This window comes from Vidua chalybeata, chromosome Z (genome assembly GCF_026979565.1).
Source record: "Vidua chalybeata isolate OUT-0048 chromosome Z, bVidCha1 merged haplotype, whole genome shotgun sequence".
Classification (NCBI taxonomy): Eukaryota; Metazoa; Chordata; class Aves; order Passeriformes; family Viduidae; genus Vidua; species Vidua chalybeata.
In genome coordinates, this window is record NC_071570.1 from 20,760,380 (window position 1) to 20,776,348 (window position 15,969).

At 38.3% G+C, this 15,969-nt stretch overlaps 1 protein-coding gene and 1 long non-coding RNA gene across 2 annotated transcripts in view; one reads left to right on the forward strand and one right to left on the reverse strand.

Moving 5' to 3' along the window:
- LOC128782094 (uncharacterized) overlaps nucleotides 1-4,107 on the reverse strand; it is a 59,756-nt gene extending 55,649 nt beyond the window's left edge. The window contains exon 1 of the long non-coding RNA XR_008428648.1: nucleotides 3,960-4,107. This is a non-coding gene — a long non-coding RNA (uncharacterized LOC128782094). The remainder of the gene's footprint in view (nucleotides 1-3,959) is intronic.
- Nucleotides 1-15,969, forward strand: part of PTPRD (protein tyrosine phosphatase receptor type D) — a 975,596-nt gene that overhangs the window by 24,492 nt on the left and 935,135 nt on the right. The window lies entirely within an intron of this gene.

Here is a 15,969-nt window from a genome sequence, read left to right on the forward strand (position 1 = left end):
ACCAATTGTAAAACTTAGCTGATTATATCTTTTGAAATTTCTCTCTGATTTTCTCTTTCTCTCTCTGTCAAAAGTTATAAATACCTACTGTGGTAGACTTGGTTTTGACTGTTCTGTACAAATCTGTTGATATGAAGAAGTGTACTGTAATGTAAAACTGAAAAATTAGGATGGAGAATAAGGTTATGAGTTACTATTATCTATCAACCCTACTAGGAAGAAGTAGCATATTTTTCACTAGCAGTCTGGTTTGCTTTTTGTGGGCCTTACCTGATGTATAAAATGAATTTAACTATACATTGGTTCTTTTGAAATTCATGGTTGTCCTAAATAGATTATAGAATTAAAATTATAAGAAACATAAAAAGAAAAATATAGGGCAAATGCAAATGCCACAAAATACTTCTGAGAGGAAGTATCTGGCCCTGCTTAGTTTTATTTATATATGTATATATAGATATATTTATCTATAATGTATGTTCTCTGCAGGGAAGACATGCAAAAAAAAAAATCTGAATATGTTTAACCAGGGAAAAAGTACAGGTATACATAGAAATGTACACATTAAAAAAATGTACAGGTGTACATTTTATTTCATAGAAACATAGCTATATTATAATTGGAGGTCAGTTTTTTATTAGAAACCCAAATTCAAATTGTCATTTTGATCAAATGGTTTAATCCTTTTAGTTTTCAGGTATTATACAAGAAAATGCATACTATTGTCCTGAATGATCCCCATCATTTACAGAGTATGAATTGTCTCTGGCAGCAGGGGATGTTAGAGACAATTGTTTATAGAAAATTAAAAGTGACAGCAGGAGGATAGCTGGTGTCAGTAAGTCAACTATGCCAAGTCAGTTTTCCTCAGTGTACTATGAAATTATCCAATTCCTTTGAATTATACACTGATGCAGACTTTGACTATCATAAATGAGCAGAAGGAATTTATTAAATTTCTGTCAGCTAATCTGCATTTTTAAAAGTGGATTATACTGCAATTATATGTGTAAATACCATCCCACTTCTTTGCCATATCTTCTTTTTGCACATCTCTCCAACATTTATGATAATTTCTGCACATATGCAGGAAAACACTTTTCTTGTTGCAGGTAAGCGGGACAGAAAGTGTGGGATGAAAAGCAAAAATTATCAAAGCAGTAGGAATGGTAAGCAGTGATGGATTTGCACGTCCTATGAATCCAGGAATTTTCACCTCAAAATGAGAAGCAATAGTATAGCTGAAGTACAAAGATGCAGCTTGTTCATATTAATGTTCAGAGTTTTTGATTGGCTAAATTAATCTGAAGTCATGTAGTCGGTACTCAAGCTGAAATACCAGCAGGCTTCTATTGATCCTGTAAGAGGAGACCATATTTTCAGTCCTGTAAATGACTAAATCTTGATGCTGTATACAAGATACAGCATCTCTTAAGATCTAGTGGCAGAACCTTCTGCAGGACTTATTTATGTATACAAGCAACTGGTTTAGATAATTTTTTTTAATAAAAATTTTATACCAATACCCACCTGAAATTCCAATGCACTAGGTTTTTCCTAGGGAAAAACCTCCCTTCCCAGGGAATATTGATTCAAGTGTCTGATGTTCCTAATATTAATACAATTATTAATATGAGTACATTTTCTTCCTGATCTAATATGTTAGATTATAAGACAGAATAGTGTCAGCAATACCTAACGGAATTTTTCTGAGATTTTTTCCATGATGGATCTGCAATTATGTCAAGAGCTAGACATATTTTATGAAAGTAAGAGATTACCAGTGTGCTATGTGACTATTCTGACAGTTGGGCAAGTTGTTCTTGCCCAGGGTGGTACTTCCATGAGACTGGGTTTTTGTTTGTGTTTGTAGGGGGTTTATATCTCTCTATATATATATTTCTTCCTTGCGCATGAACAAAATTTCTTTTCTTTTTTATTTTTTCTTGTATTTTTATACTCAAAAAGGCAAACCCATTTATTTTTACTTCAGGAAATGGAACATCTTCTTACCAGTAGGTGTTAAAAATTATTCTTGTACTATGTGGGACATAAGTAATTATGAATAAGTAGTATAAATAAATAAGTCATATAAATTAATAAGTAGTATAAATAAATTCTTGTCCTAGAGAATGTACTAGTCAATGATAAGATGAAACATTTCAATCTATTAATTGACTATTTTGATGATACAGCTCTTTAGAATATTGATATAAAACCCATGATGTCAGATGATTGAATTCTGCATAACATGCACTAGCAATGACAAAGTGTAATGCTGACTAGGTTTGAAAAACCATTATGTTAATATAATTAGAAACAGAGAGGAGAGAGAATATTTCTGTGCCCATTTACAGTGTTGAAGTAGCATACAGTTAGGTGCTATATCTGTACAATGCAGTGCACTGCACAGATTCTTGATTAGGTTCAGACCTAACTCTATGTTAATGAACTTTTTTTGTTAGGAGTTCTATGGTTTTTTTTTACTTATCTTGATAGAAATTATCAATTTTTGTGCCAAGATATACAGACATTTAGAAAATGGTGGGTGTTATTAGTCCAGTGATCTCCACACTAGGTTGCAAAGCTTCAAAAATAAGCATTCAAAAATATAATGTTGGTGCAAGCAATTAGCCAGATTAAAAAACCAAAATAAATAATAACAAAAAAGCAACCAAAAAGGTAATAAACCAAAATATATAATTTGTAGTATTTCATTCTCTTGTTTTCATTTTATGCAGAAAAGAGAGATAGTGGAATTAATATACTAAGATTTCATTTAATGTAGTAAGATTCCTTAATATACTAAGATTCCATTTCATGCAAGCTAAAAACTGTAGTTGCTCCTCTACTAACTGATATTCATATAATGATCACTATAGACTCTGACACAAATTATTTTAGTAAGATTACTACCATGCCAGATTTTCAAAACAATATACCTCTGGGAATAATGTAGAACCATTGTGCACTTTTAAAAAACAACACTGTGTCAGGGACATATAATCAAAGTTGTGTTCAGCAATAAAAGTATGTTATTTAATCTATAAAATACAATTAATAAAAAAAATTAGATAAATTTTCTAACGAAGTACAAAATACAACAGTAGCATTTTTTTTTACACATATAACTGTAGTAAGCTTTCTGCAAAGCTTTCTGTAGCCTCTGAAAAATAGCCTGTTGGAAAAAAAGTCCTCCCAGATCTAATGAATCTGTGAATCTGTGATTGATGAACTTTTTATGAATTCTCCCCTCACAAGTAAACATATTTACCATTATCCTTTTTTCCTGCAACCACTAATGGTGGCTTAAATCACTGTTTATAATAAGAAACAAACAAAAATAAAACTACTAATACTCTCCTCTAATCAACCAAACTGCAAAAAATTCTACGTTAAGCTATACTTTAGGTGGTCTGAAATTCAGTGTTTCCAACATTCTACAGTTCCAATTAGAGCCCAAAAAGAAAAATATAAAAAGTCCTCTCTAAGCACCATGAAGAAAACTGTTATGTGCTTGTAACTTTGCTTGCCAGAAAATGCTTTTTAGAGAAGTCTAGCAGGGAACAAACCACTGTTAACTGAAATGGTGGGTTAAGGGATAAACTGATAGTGTAAAACCCTTCATTTTGATGGAAGGTGATCTTTTAGTCTAGGTAACAGTGGGGCTTAGGCGAATGAATTACTAGGGCAAACGAAATGTGATCATGCAGCAGATTACACTGTCTGGATACCAGAGCTGCTCTATCATTCCTCTCCTCAGGTGGACTGCAGAAGAAAAAATAAAAGTAAAGGCTCACAGGTCAAGAAAAGGATCGGGAGAGATTACACACACTGACTACCATCATGGAAAAAACAAAATCCACTTAGTTTACTTTATTACCATTTAATAATGACAATAATGGCAATTTAGGATAATGAGAAATAAAATAAAAACCTAAAAATGTCTTACCCCTTACCTTCCCAGGTTTAACTTTGCTCTCCACCTCTCTGCCAGATCGGTCTGTGTCTCACAAATGGGATGGGACCCTAACTGGTTTTAGACTTAGGATTTATTATCTGTCTATATCATACAAGCAAAAAGCAAGAGACACGAGAAAATAACAACATCCATGCAACTCCAGATCAGAGACAAGATGGCAGGCCATGCAAAGCCTTTTTCTACATATTCTTTGAACCAATAGCATAAAAGAAAAGGTGTAAAGTCATTATACTCTAACCAATAAGAAAAGGACCCACGTGGGTTTAACATTTACAAAAGGACTTCTATGAACCTCAAACAATACACAATAATTCGTTATTTAAGATGGAAACTTTTTCTATCTTTGCAAAGCATATATCTAGGACTTTTCACATCTTGAACTATCAACAAGTTCTTGTTCTTTCTTGTTCCTCATGATAAATACAAATGTATTCACTTGGTTCTTAACTTCCTAGCTTCCCATGAGAAGGTTTAGAAACTTCCCAGCCTTTCTCAGCTTTAGAAAGTGCCTTTACCTTTTTATATTCCTACAATTCCCCCTCTCTTTTTCAAACCTAAATAAACCATCTTTGACTTGTCGCTTATTTACTACCTTCTGTTACATTGCTTCACTACTGTATATATTTCTTACCCTAGGAAAAAATGTTATAAACTTTCTATATAAGGGCACTTTTTGTGTTTACTTTAAGCTCTATCACTTTAACTTAAAGTATTATTAATGCTGTGTAAAATCAGGTTAAGTATCTGCATCAGGTTTTGACAAATCTCGACCTTTCCAAGGTCTCAATTCAAAGGCTAAATTTGTGAGTGACTCCAATTGCCTCTGTGAGGTTTTGTGAACTTTCTGCAATTCCTCTTTTTGCATTTTTTTCTTGAACAACAAAAACTTTATTCATCTGAAAAACCATGTTTATTCTATAGCAGTTCAAGCATCTACATCTAATCTGTTTCTCAAACATAAATAACACCAGCAGTAATAAAATGAACCCATTTTTATTAGGCATTTTAAAAACACTGAAACAAAAATCTGGAAAAAAGCCCCACAAAATATATTTTATTTTGCAAGTAGCTATACCCAAAACATTGAAAAGTATTCTTGTCAGCTAATAAATATCTTCATAGACTCTAAGGAATCTAAGAATCCTAAATTGTATAGATATATTATAAAGGAAATTATACACAAGGTAATGATTCTTTAATTTTATGAAATTAAAACTACCTATCAAGGATAGTAAAGGATTAGAAATTTTGTAATTTTACAACTAATAATTCTGAGAGAGCCCTATTATTTAATTATACTTTAATACCTAAGTAAATAATGAAAAAAAAACCCTCAGATTTTCAGAGGGAAGTGTGTTTAGCATGGGGGTTTTTTGCTGATTTTTAACTCACAAACTTTAATTTTGTATGTAACAGTTCTAAAGAATATTCTCCTATTGAAGAGGTTAACTTGTTTTATGAGAATGAAATGTTTTGCTTTGCAGAAAATATGTAAGTATTAATCTGGAGTTCTATAGGGATACTACAGCACCCATTAAGTCATACAGTAATTTTTCATGCACAGAAATATATAAACAGATATGTTGATTTCCCAAATGACTTCAAAAGGTAAAAAAACAGAGAACTGGTATGGGGTCCCGTGCTCCAGCATGAATTCCCCATGGGGTCACAACTACTGCAAGAAAATCTGCTTCACTATGGATGGGTTTCTTTCTCCATGTGGCAGCAGGTCCTCCCAGGAAGCAGTGTAGGCTGCTTAGTATAGGCTTCACACATGGTCACAAGCTCCACAGGTGGTCACAGCCCTCCCTCAGGCACACCCACCTGCTACAGCGAGGATCTCCATGGGCTGCAGAGACAGCCTGACTCACAATGATCTTCACCAGGGGCTGCAGAGAAATCTGCTCTGGCACCTAAAGCAGCTTCATCCACTCCTGACACCCACCACCAACCTTGGTGTCTGAAGGGCTGTTTCTCTACTTCGGCCACAATTTCTTCTGCACAAAAACTCTTTTTCCCTTCTTAAATATGTTATCCCAGGGATACTACCAACACTCTGTCTTTGAGCCATGTGGTACTTGGGAAGATTCTAGATAGCTTCTCATGGAAGCCATCCCTGTAACTGCCTTCCCACACTCCCCAAAACCTTGCCATGCAAAGACAATGATAAAAGGTGCAATGGCATCACAAAATTAATTGTAAAATGTATTTTTGAGAATTATTTTCAAAAATAACTTCTGATACTATCACCAAACTCTAGTAAAAGCCTTACAAATCATTGTCTAAACAGCAAAGAGTTGTAAATTGGATTTGTGGTAAATTTCATAGAATATGTTTTGGTTCCATCCATGTGATATAATAGTATGTGAGAGAATGTATCGGACCAAAAATTGCTCAGTTACTTTGGGCCACTATATAAAATGAATGAGAATATGTAAATTGCAGCCTTGAATTTCATAAGTGACTGCCAAACAGATACCTGTTTTGTTTTTGCAGTACCAAAAGACAGGAGGGCTAAAAAAAGGGGGGAGAGTTGGGGAGGGGGGACAACCCCCAAACCATATTTTCCTGCTTAGACTTTTCAAGCATAAGGTAAATTGTTTTGAATTATCACCATCTGCAGTTAATGAAGGAAATTTGGGGCCCTAAGTTTAGATCTGAACTCTATTAATGTTACTTCTGAAATATGACCTTAACAAAATAATTCCTTTAAAAATCTGTTTGCTCATATATAAATGCTCATTATAAATGTGTTTTGACCTTTATTTTAAAACTTATATATTTTTCTAATTATAATGGTAACTGTTATTTTTTTCCTTTGTGTTAGAAAACCTTTTATAGGGTCCAATTTTTGAGATTCAAATTTGCTTTTTATCAGTGGTCTGTCTGGATATAGAAGCCTTCAAAAAACAAACATCCAGAAAAACACAATAACAAAATATCATGATAGTCTCTTCCCTCTAGTTTTCTAGCCTTGATTTTTCTAACATGGGAATTTAGGTGTATAACTGAATGTTGTATTTCTTATTTGCTATTGAAATTGGCTTTAGGAATCTTTACCATCATTAATGTCTTCAAAGCTTTCAAAAGTCACATTATAATAAACATGTCTTATTTGCTATTGAAATTGGCTTTAGGAATCTTTACCATCATTAATGTCTTCAAAGCTTTCAAAAGTCACATTATAATAAACACAGTTAACAATGCTTATTTTAAACAGCTGTCCTTTTAGGTATGAATATATTTTTCAAAAAGACTAAGACTAAGTTTTTGAAAAATGGGTAGAAACCCACTTTTACCCATAGCCCTTATCAAATCTAGTATATTTCACAAAAATGTAGAAATACTATGCAATAAAAGAATATATGAGGTTTAGTGGTTTGGTTATTTCTAAGGGTCTGATTTCATAAAATTTAAATTACTTAAGAAAATATAGCAGTCTAAGAAAGCATCTGTAAATGTTCAAGTCACATTGAAAAGAATGAAATAATCTCAGATATGTGTCAATTTAAGAACAAATAATCTAAATAGTAAAGACAAGACTTTAAAAATAGCATATAACTAAACATTTCCTTGTAATTGCTGGAGCCTAATTTAAGGGGAATATTTGACCAATGTGACCTATTTTACAATATGATCTGAATTTTTTAACTTGACAAGAGGCAACTCCTGAATACCCAGCAATTACAGAAATGACAGTGCTGCATTACCTTTCGTATTGTCTTCATTGGCATGCAATTATTTTAAGTCACATAATTTTTTTTTTTCATGACAGGCAGAGGCACAGATTGACCAAAATTGCTATTCTTTTCCTATCTTTTCTACCCTGTCACTCACTTTGTTTTTCAATCTTGTATATACATATGTTTTTCTTGATTTCCTATGTAGCAAGAACAAATCACAAATTATTTTTGAGACACAAAACTGACAGGAACAGAAATTACCTTATTCATTGGCTATGCTGGGCAGAAAGAGTTAAAATATCATTGTGGAACAGTAAAGGAGAAATCAGATATAACCTTCAAGTACAGAGCAATCCATTTCTGTAATTACTCTTCTGTAAGAGTAGGAAAAAAGTCCCTTCCAAAAAGACATTGAGTTACACATTACACAGCCATTCATGTACCTATTGAAAGCTAAAAAACAGGGGGTTTGGTCAGGATGGGGAGATGGTTCTGAGCTTAGAAGGAATTGGTGAAGAACAGAATCCTTCCTTTTACTCAACAATCAGTGGCAAGATACTCATTAGTGCAGCAAGAAGAAAGATGCTTAGTATTCTCATACCGGTTCTCTGTTTTTTTACCTTTTGAAGTCATTTGGGAAATCAACATATCTGTTTATATATTTCTGTGCATGAAAAATTACTGTATGACTTAATGGGTGCTGTAGTATCCCTATAGAACTCCAGATTAATACTTACATATTTTCTGCAAAGCAAAACATTTCATTCTCATAAAACAAGTTAACCTCTTCAATAGGAGAATATTCTTTAGAACTGTTACATACAAAATTAAAGTTTGTGAGTTAAAAATCAGCAAAAAACCCCCATGCTAAACACACTTCCCCCTGAAAATCTGAGGGGTTTTTTTTTCATTATTTACCTAGGTATTAAAGTATAATTAAATAATAGGGCTCTCTCAGAATTATTAGTTGTAAAATTACAAAATTTCTATCTTGTGCCTTTCATAAGAAGAAATGTATTTGACATAACTTTAAAGAATGCTTACAGAATCTTCATGCTATCTTATTCTATCACTACTGTTTACATATAGTGAATTCACTGTTCACTGTATGCTAAGTCCAAGGACAGTATCTGTAAACTAGACAGTGGTCTTTGGAATGCTCAGGTATATCTGATACTCAAGTTTGTTCAGAAAACCTTTAAAAAACGCTATTCAACCAGCATCAGCATCTTCCCAGAAAATATATAACTTAGTCTTCCATAACTATGGGCATAATCCTAGGATATTATAATGGTGAAAATTTGCAGGTAAAAATTTATTGATTAAAAATCAGGATACTTTAAGGATTCTTTGGGAAGAATATCTATGCTGGAGATGATCTGCACTTTACATTATCCCCTTCTATTAATACTAGTAACAAGATCCACATTCAACCCTCTCCCAAATGTCCTGTATATCTATATCTGTTTTTCTTTTCCTATTCTTTTAGTTTAGAATCACATAATATAAGCCCACCATATTGAAGCTAACTTACCAAAAGGCCACATGCTGGAATTTAGATAGATGAATTCCAACACCATATTGGCTGGGCTTGATGAGTCAGGAATGTGTCTCCTCTCTTTTCTGTCTTAATGTTTCTGTCATGCTTTGGAGGTAGAAGTTAATATTTTAAATTCTTAACTAGTTCACAGAAATGACCTGTTGTAAAACTTATCTGTAAGATCAGCAGATGTTTTTAGAGAAATGTATTTTAAACCTAGCACTGAAGATATTGGCATGCAAAAATTTTTTCTGAGAACAGACAACATTGTTGTAAGCTTCAGGTGAGAACATTATGACCTGAGTATGAAATACAGTTTAAAAATTTCAGTAGAAAATGACTGGAAAACAATTAATAGATCAAAGTTTTCCTTTCTATCAGTAAATGTCACCCAACTCATTGCTTGCTGAGTGCAGACCTGTGAAAGTTTGCAAAGCAGTACAATTTTGTTTTGTTTGTTTTCAGGTTTTGGGGCTTTTTTGGGGGGTATGTTGGTGTGTGTGTGTGTGTGTTTGGTATTGTTAAATGTCTTCAGGCTATCTCCTCTGCTTTTTAACTTAGATGTTCTTCTCAACACCAAATGGAGCTTTCTCATAAGTTGTATGGATATTTTTCGATATCTCTGTTTATGGTTTCTTCTGAAAGTGTTTGTGGATTGAAATTTGAGAAAGAAAAAGGGCACAGAAATTTGTCTGACTTTTTCTGAGGATATGGAAAATAAGTATCCTGACACTCCCTGGAAATTCACACTAGCAATTATATACTACATTTGAAAATGACAAAAGAGAAGTATTAAAAGCATCAAACTTTCATTTTGAATGCAATTTTAATGCAAACTTCTTTTTATATTTTTAAAGGGGGGAGGATATTATCTAATTAAAAACTCTGCTGTAGTATTATGCCAAATTATCATTAGTACAGCAGTGTGTAAAGCAAGGGTGAGAAAACATTCTGTATGGATCTCAAACATCTATTCCTATCTCTTGTGAAAGGAAGACTTTCTTTTGTAAACTACAAATGGCAAAAAAAGCACTGCAGCTCATTTAAAATACATATTTTCATAACAATGAATTATTTAGGTCTGAAAAAACCCCCAGAACATTTTATATATTTGCATCAAAACAATACCAACTGTACTCTTCGCACAGCCATGAAATCCAGACACTTTGATTTCTCATTCCTAAAAATGTATTTTTCACATTTTTATCTTGTTTTTACATTTAGAAGGCAATATATTTTTTCATTACTTAATATAAAGAAAAAAACTTGATATAAAGAAAATCACATGGGAATTTTCTGAAAAGTTGGTTGGAACAGCTATAGCACAGCGCAAAGTAGCATGGAATCACAGGATCAATTAGGTTGGAAAAGACCTCTGAGATCATTAGGTCAATTGATCATATGACCCAACACTATCTTGTCACCTAGACCATGGCACTAAGTACCACATGCCTCCAGGGATGGTGACTCCATCCTGGGCAGTCCATTCCAAGATATAATCAACCTTTTTGTGAACATCTAACATCTAACCTAAAGCTCCCTGATACAGCCTTAAGACTACATCCTCTAGTCCTGTTGCTGGTTGCCTGGGAAAAGAGGCTGACTTTCACTTGGCTACAACAGTCTTTCAGGCAGTTGTAGAGCATGATAAAGAGTCTCCTGAGCCTCCTCTTCTCCAGGCTAAACCATCCCAACTCCCTCAGCTGCTCCTCACAGTACCTGCTCCTCAGACTACTCACCAACTATTTTGCCCTTCTCTACACAGCCTCGATGTCATTTCTGAATTGGAGGGCCTAGAATTGGACACAGTACTTGAGATGCAGCCTCACCAGAGGTACAGGGGGACAATCCCTGCCCTGGTCCTGCTGGCCATGTGTGCTGATGCAGGCCAGGTTGCCATTGGCCTTCTTGGCCAACTGAACACAGGATGGATCATGTTCAGCTGCTGTCAACCAGCATTACCAGGTCCTTTTCCTATGGGTAGCTTTCCAGCCACTCTGCACTCAGACTGTAGAGCTGCCTGCAGTTTTTGTGTCCAAAATACAGGACTCAGCATTTAGTTTCACTGAACCACATCCCAGTGATCCTGGCCCATCACTCTAGCCTTTCCAGGTCCCACTGCAAAGACTTTCTATCTTGCAGCAGATTGAAGCTACAATCCAACTTGGTGTTGTCCATAGATTTGCTGATTGTATTCCCTCATCCAAATAATTGATAAGATATTAAACAGAGCTGGGCCCAGCACAGATCCCTGGGGGACATCGGTAGTGAGCAGCCACCAGCTGGATGTAGCACCAGTCACCACTCTCTGGGCCCAGCCATCCAGCCAGTTCTCAGCCCAGAGAAGGGTGCAGCTGTCCAAGCTGTGGGCTACCAGCTTTTACAGAAGAGAGTGTCAGGAGAGATGTGGCATCACACTCTTTCTCCCAGGTCCGGGACAGCTCTGGCACCCTTTGGTGCCCCCCCCACCCAGACTTCTGGGTCCGCTGCTTCTCTCCCATGTGCCACTGCTGCTGGCACACCAGTCGGGGTTTGCCGGGTTCCAACGCCCACACAAGGGTCTGAGGCAAAGAGGGAAGGCACATCCAAACCACCCACGAAGGAGGCAGGAAGGCTTTATTGTCTCAGAGAGCTGCAGTTGGGGGGTAGCGACCCGCGCTTCCCACTCCACGTGGGGGAAATGGCGCTGGGACTCAGGAGGGAGTGGGATGATATAGGGGATGTGATCAGGAGGGCAGACATCCCCCCACAATCCATGCAGGTGCCACGGTGATGATGTAGGACAGCGACCAACTGGGACACTGCAGGGGCGGGCACCGAGCATCGGGCTGAGTGGGATCGTGGGGATGGGGCAGCAGACACGGGGGTTCCCGGGGCTGGACGGGGCAGTGGTTACAGGAGTGGCAGGGGGGGAAAGCCCAACGGCAGGCAGCATGGGGTCAGACACCACAGGGAGGGGAATACACGGGGGAAGCACGGGGGTACACAGGACTCGGCTAGCTAACACAAATACGAACCCCTTAAACCCAATCCCAGGATGCAACAGAGAGAGGGTCAAAGGCCTTGCTGAAGTTGTGGTAGACAATATCCACTGCCTTTCCTGCATCCACCAGGTGGGTCATCTGGTCATAAAAGCAGATCAAGTTGTTCAGGCAAGACTTGCCTTTACTAAAACCTGTCTGAGTCTGATGCCTTGGTTATACTGTGTGTGTCATGTGATTATGCTGAAGACACCAAGGTCAGGCTGACAGGCCTGCAGTCCCTGGAACCTCTTTCCAGCCCCTCTTGTTGATGTGCATCACTATAGCCACTGTCCTATTATCTGGGACCTCCTTAGGATGATAAATAACGGAGGGAAGCTTAGCAAGCTCTTCTAGAAGCTCCATCACTTTAGGATGGATCCCATCTGGTCGCATAGACTCGTGAGGATATAAGTGGCTCAGGAGTCACTAACAGTTTCCTCCTGGATTACAGGAGGTCTATTCTGCTCCCTGTTCCTGTCTACCAGTTCAGGAGGACAGTTGTCCTGAGGATAACTGGTTTTAATATTGAAGACTGAGACAAAGAATCATTAAGTATCTCCACCTTTTCCTTTGGTGACTTCATTCCTCTTAATGTCCAATAAAGCATGGAGGAGTTCTTTGCCTCTCCTTTTACTATTAATATATTTATAAAACTATCTTTTATTATCCTTTACAAAAATGGCCAAATTAAGTTCTAATTGAGTTTTTGCCTCTCTAATTGTTTTTCTGACATTCTTAAACACTTCCTGAGCTGCCTGCCTCTTTTCCAAAAGTGATGGAATTACCTGAGTTCCTGCAAAAGATCCAGGTTCAGATAAGCTTGTCTTTTTACCTGCCAGCTCATCTTTCAGCACATAGGGATGACCTGTTACTGCTTCAAGATTTCTTAAAGTATGCCCTTCCTGGGCCTCTGTTTCTAAAGGCTGCTTCTCAAGGAACTTTCCAAATCAGTATCCTGAACAGGACAAAGTCTGCCCTCTGGAAGTTCAGGGTAGAGGTTTTGTTGATGTCCGTCCTTATTTCACTGACTGTATGATTTCATGGTCACTATGCCCAAGGTAAACTCCGACTACCATATCTCCCACCAGCCTTTCTCTGTTTGCAAACTGCAGGTCTAGCAGGGCCTCACTCCTAATAGGCTCTTACCAGCTGTGCCAGGAAGTTATTTTCCATGAATTTCAGAAAACTTTCTAGACTGCCTCCTCCCTGCTGTGTTGAGTTTCCAGCAGACGTCCATCAGGTTAAAGTCTCCCAATAGAACAAGGGCTGCTGATGGTGAAACATGAGCCAGCTGCTTATAGAATAATTCATGTCTGCCCTTGATACTACTCCTGCAATATAAGCTGAATTGGTAACCAAATTAAAAGATTCGCCAAATCTCTCAAATGCCCTTACAACTGCGTCCAACTCAGCTACTTGTGGAGAACCCTCTACTATCTTAACATCTGTTTCCCACAGCTGAGTCTTGGGGTCCCTCCAAGTCACCACTGACTTGTGGGATTTTCCTGATGCATCTGTTAATGCTGTCAGGGCTTTGAGTGGTCTTTTACTTTGTATCTCTTTTGGCAATAATTTGAATTCTGTATTGAATAAATGGTGACCTGGGTTCCCAATCTGAATTTGACTGGAGTAGCTATCAAGGGCGAACTGCAAATTTTCATTTTGTCTCAAAAGGTGCTCAAAGGTCTCCTTGATCATCTTCCCTGTTGATGTCTTGATGGGAAGGTGGATACATGTGAAATCACACCCTGGTAACACTTGCAGGCGAGCCCTGACCCGCATGATGAGCTGGGCCATCAGCACCTATGGCCTGGTAATGCTTTTGGACTGGCTGTGGCCAAGGAACGCCCACTCTGTTATTAAGAGGGGATCCTGTTGACCCTTGTCCCACTGAAATATCATCCCATAGAGATATGGCAACTCACCCAGTACTATGAAGTGGAAAGGCAGCCCTGATTGAGAACAATGGGCCTGCCTGCTCACAATGGTGGTCTGGACCTTCTCGAGTGCTGCTCTGGCCTCCTGAGTCAGGGCCCTCGGGGAACCTAAACCGTCATCCCCTCTCTTTCTGTAAACAGATCGAAACGGGGGGACAGATCCCCCGTGGTGAGCCCCAGCAAGGGCCTGATCCAGTTTAAGGACCCACACAGGCACTGGAGGTCATTCAGCATCCTTGGATTATTATCTATCTTTATCTGCTGGGGTCTAACCATTCTGTTGTTAGTTTCTAGGCCCAGATACTTCCAGGGCGGCAAGCGCTGCACCTTTTCTTTTTGCATCTCAAATCCTGCCCCGACAAAGCCGCAACAGTGTCCTCTAATACTTTTTGCATAACGTTATTGTCAGGGGCACAGACTAATACATCATCCATGTAAAGATAGAAAATACAGGATGACCACTTGACACGCATCAGGGACAGAACTCTGGAGACATACCACTGGCAGATGGTAGGAGAGCATTTAAGTCCCTGTGGCAATTCTTTCCAGTGGTAGCGTCGCATTGGGGCTTTTCTGTTGATGGAGAGCACAGAGAAAGCAAAGTGCGGAGTGTCGGCTGGGTGAAGGGGAATTTGGAAGAAACAGTCCTTTATATCAATCACAGCAGTATTATAATTTTGGGGTAGCATAGAAGGGGACGGCGTACCCGGTTGGAGGGACCTTATATCCTCAATAACATCATTGATTTTTCTCAGGTCGTGGAGGAGGCACCACCTATCCTTCCTTGGCTTTTTAATAACAAAAACTGGAGAATTCCAGGGACTGTTAGTTTCTACAATATGACCTTTAGCTAGTTCCTCCTCTACAAGCTTCGTGAGAGCCTTTAATTTCTGCTTACTCAGCTGCCACTGCTCCACCCAGACTGACTGATCCGTGAGCCAATTCAGTTTCTGAGTGGGGTGCTCTCCAGTGGCCGCACCTAAAAACTCTGGGGGGGCCGGAAATTCTAATTTGGGTCCCCACTGGGACTTGGCGTCTCTCCCCCACAAGGTAAATTTGCTGTCAATCACGAATGGATGTACTGAGGCCAATAGTCTGTTTGGTCCCTTAATTTGCACTATGATTTTAGATTGTTTTGCGAATTGAGGCCCGCCTACTCCTAAAACTGGTGTTCCCACACTTTGCAACCCCCATTGTAATGGCCATTTGTGCAGTGGAATGACTGTCACATCTGCTCCGCTGTCCATCATCCCCTGAAGTTGTATTGAATGCCCCCCACACTTAAGGCCGCACCATACGAAGGGTTTTTCCTCTCCCAACTTCTCGTCATAAAAACCTGAGAGTTCCAGATCGTTACACAGGGCACAAGGAATGGGAATTGCCTGTGCAATAATCTGGCCTTTCGGTAGGAAGAAGGCAGGGAGGGGGTTGACACAGTTTGCTGTGAGATAGAAGACCCTCGGATTAAGTGTGGAAATCACAGAAGGAATCTCTGTCTCAAGTAGAGTGTGTTTTGTGACCCCGACGACGAGGTACCTACAGTTCAGGAGGTCTTCTATCCATTGGGTTTCGCAGCGGCAGATGTGCGATAGAAGCTCTGCATCTGCTATAAAGAACTGCCAGTTCTGAGAATAAAAATGGACAGGGTTAGTGAGTCGAAGCTGATAAGGCTCCCTTTTGTCTGTTGTTGAGAGACAGCTGCTTACTGATGGTACTGTATGATGGATCGCGGCTCCTCTTGCAGAGCCGCGACCGACCTCATTTTTATCTGCACGCGAGGCAGGTCTGTGCTCCCCCTTTAGTT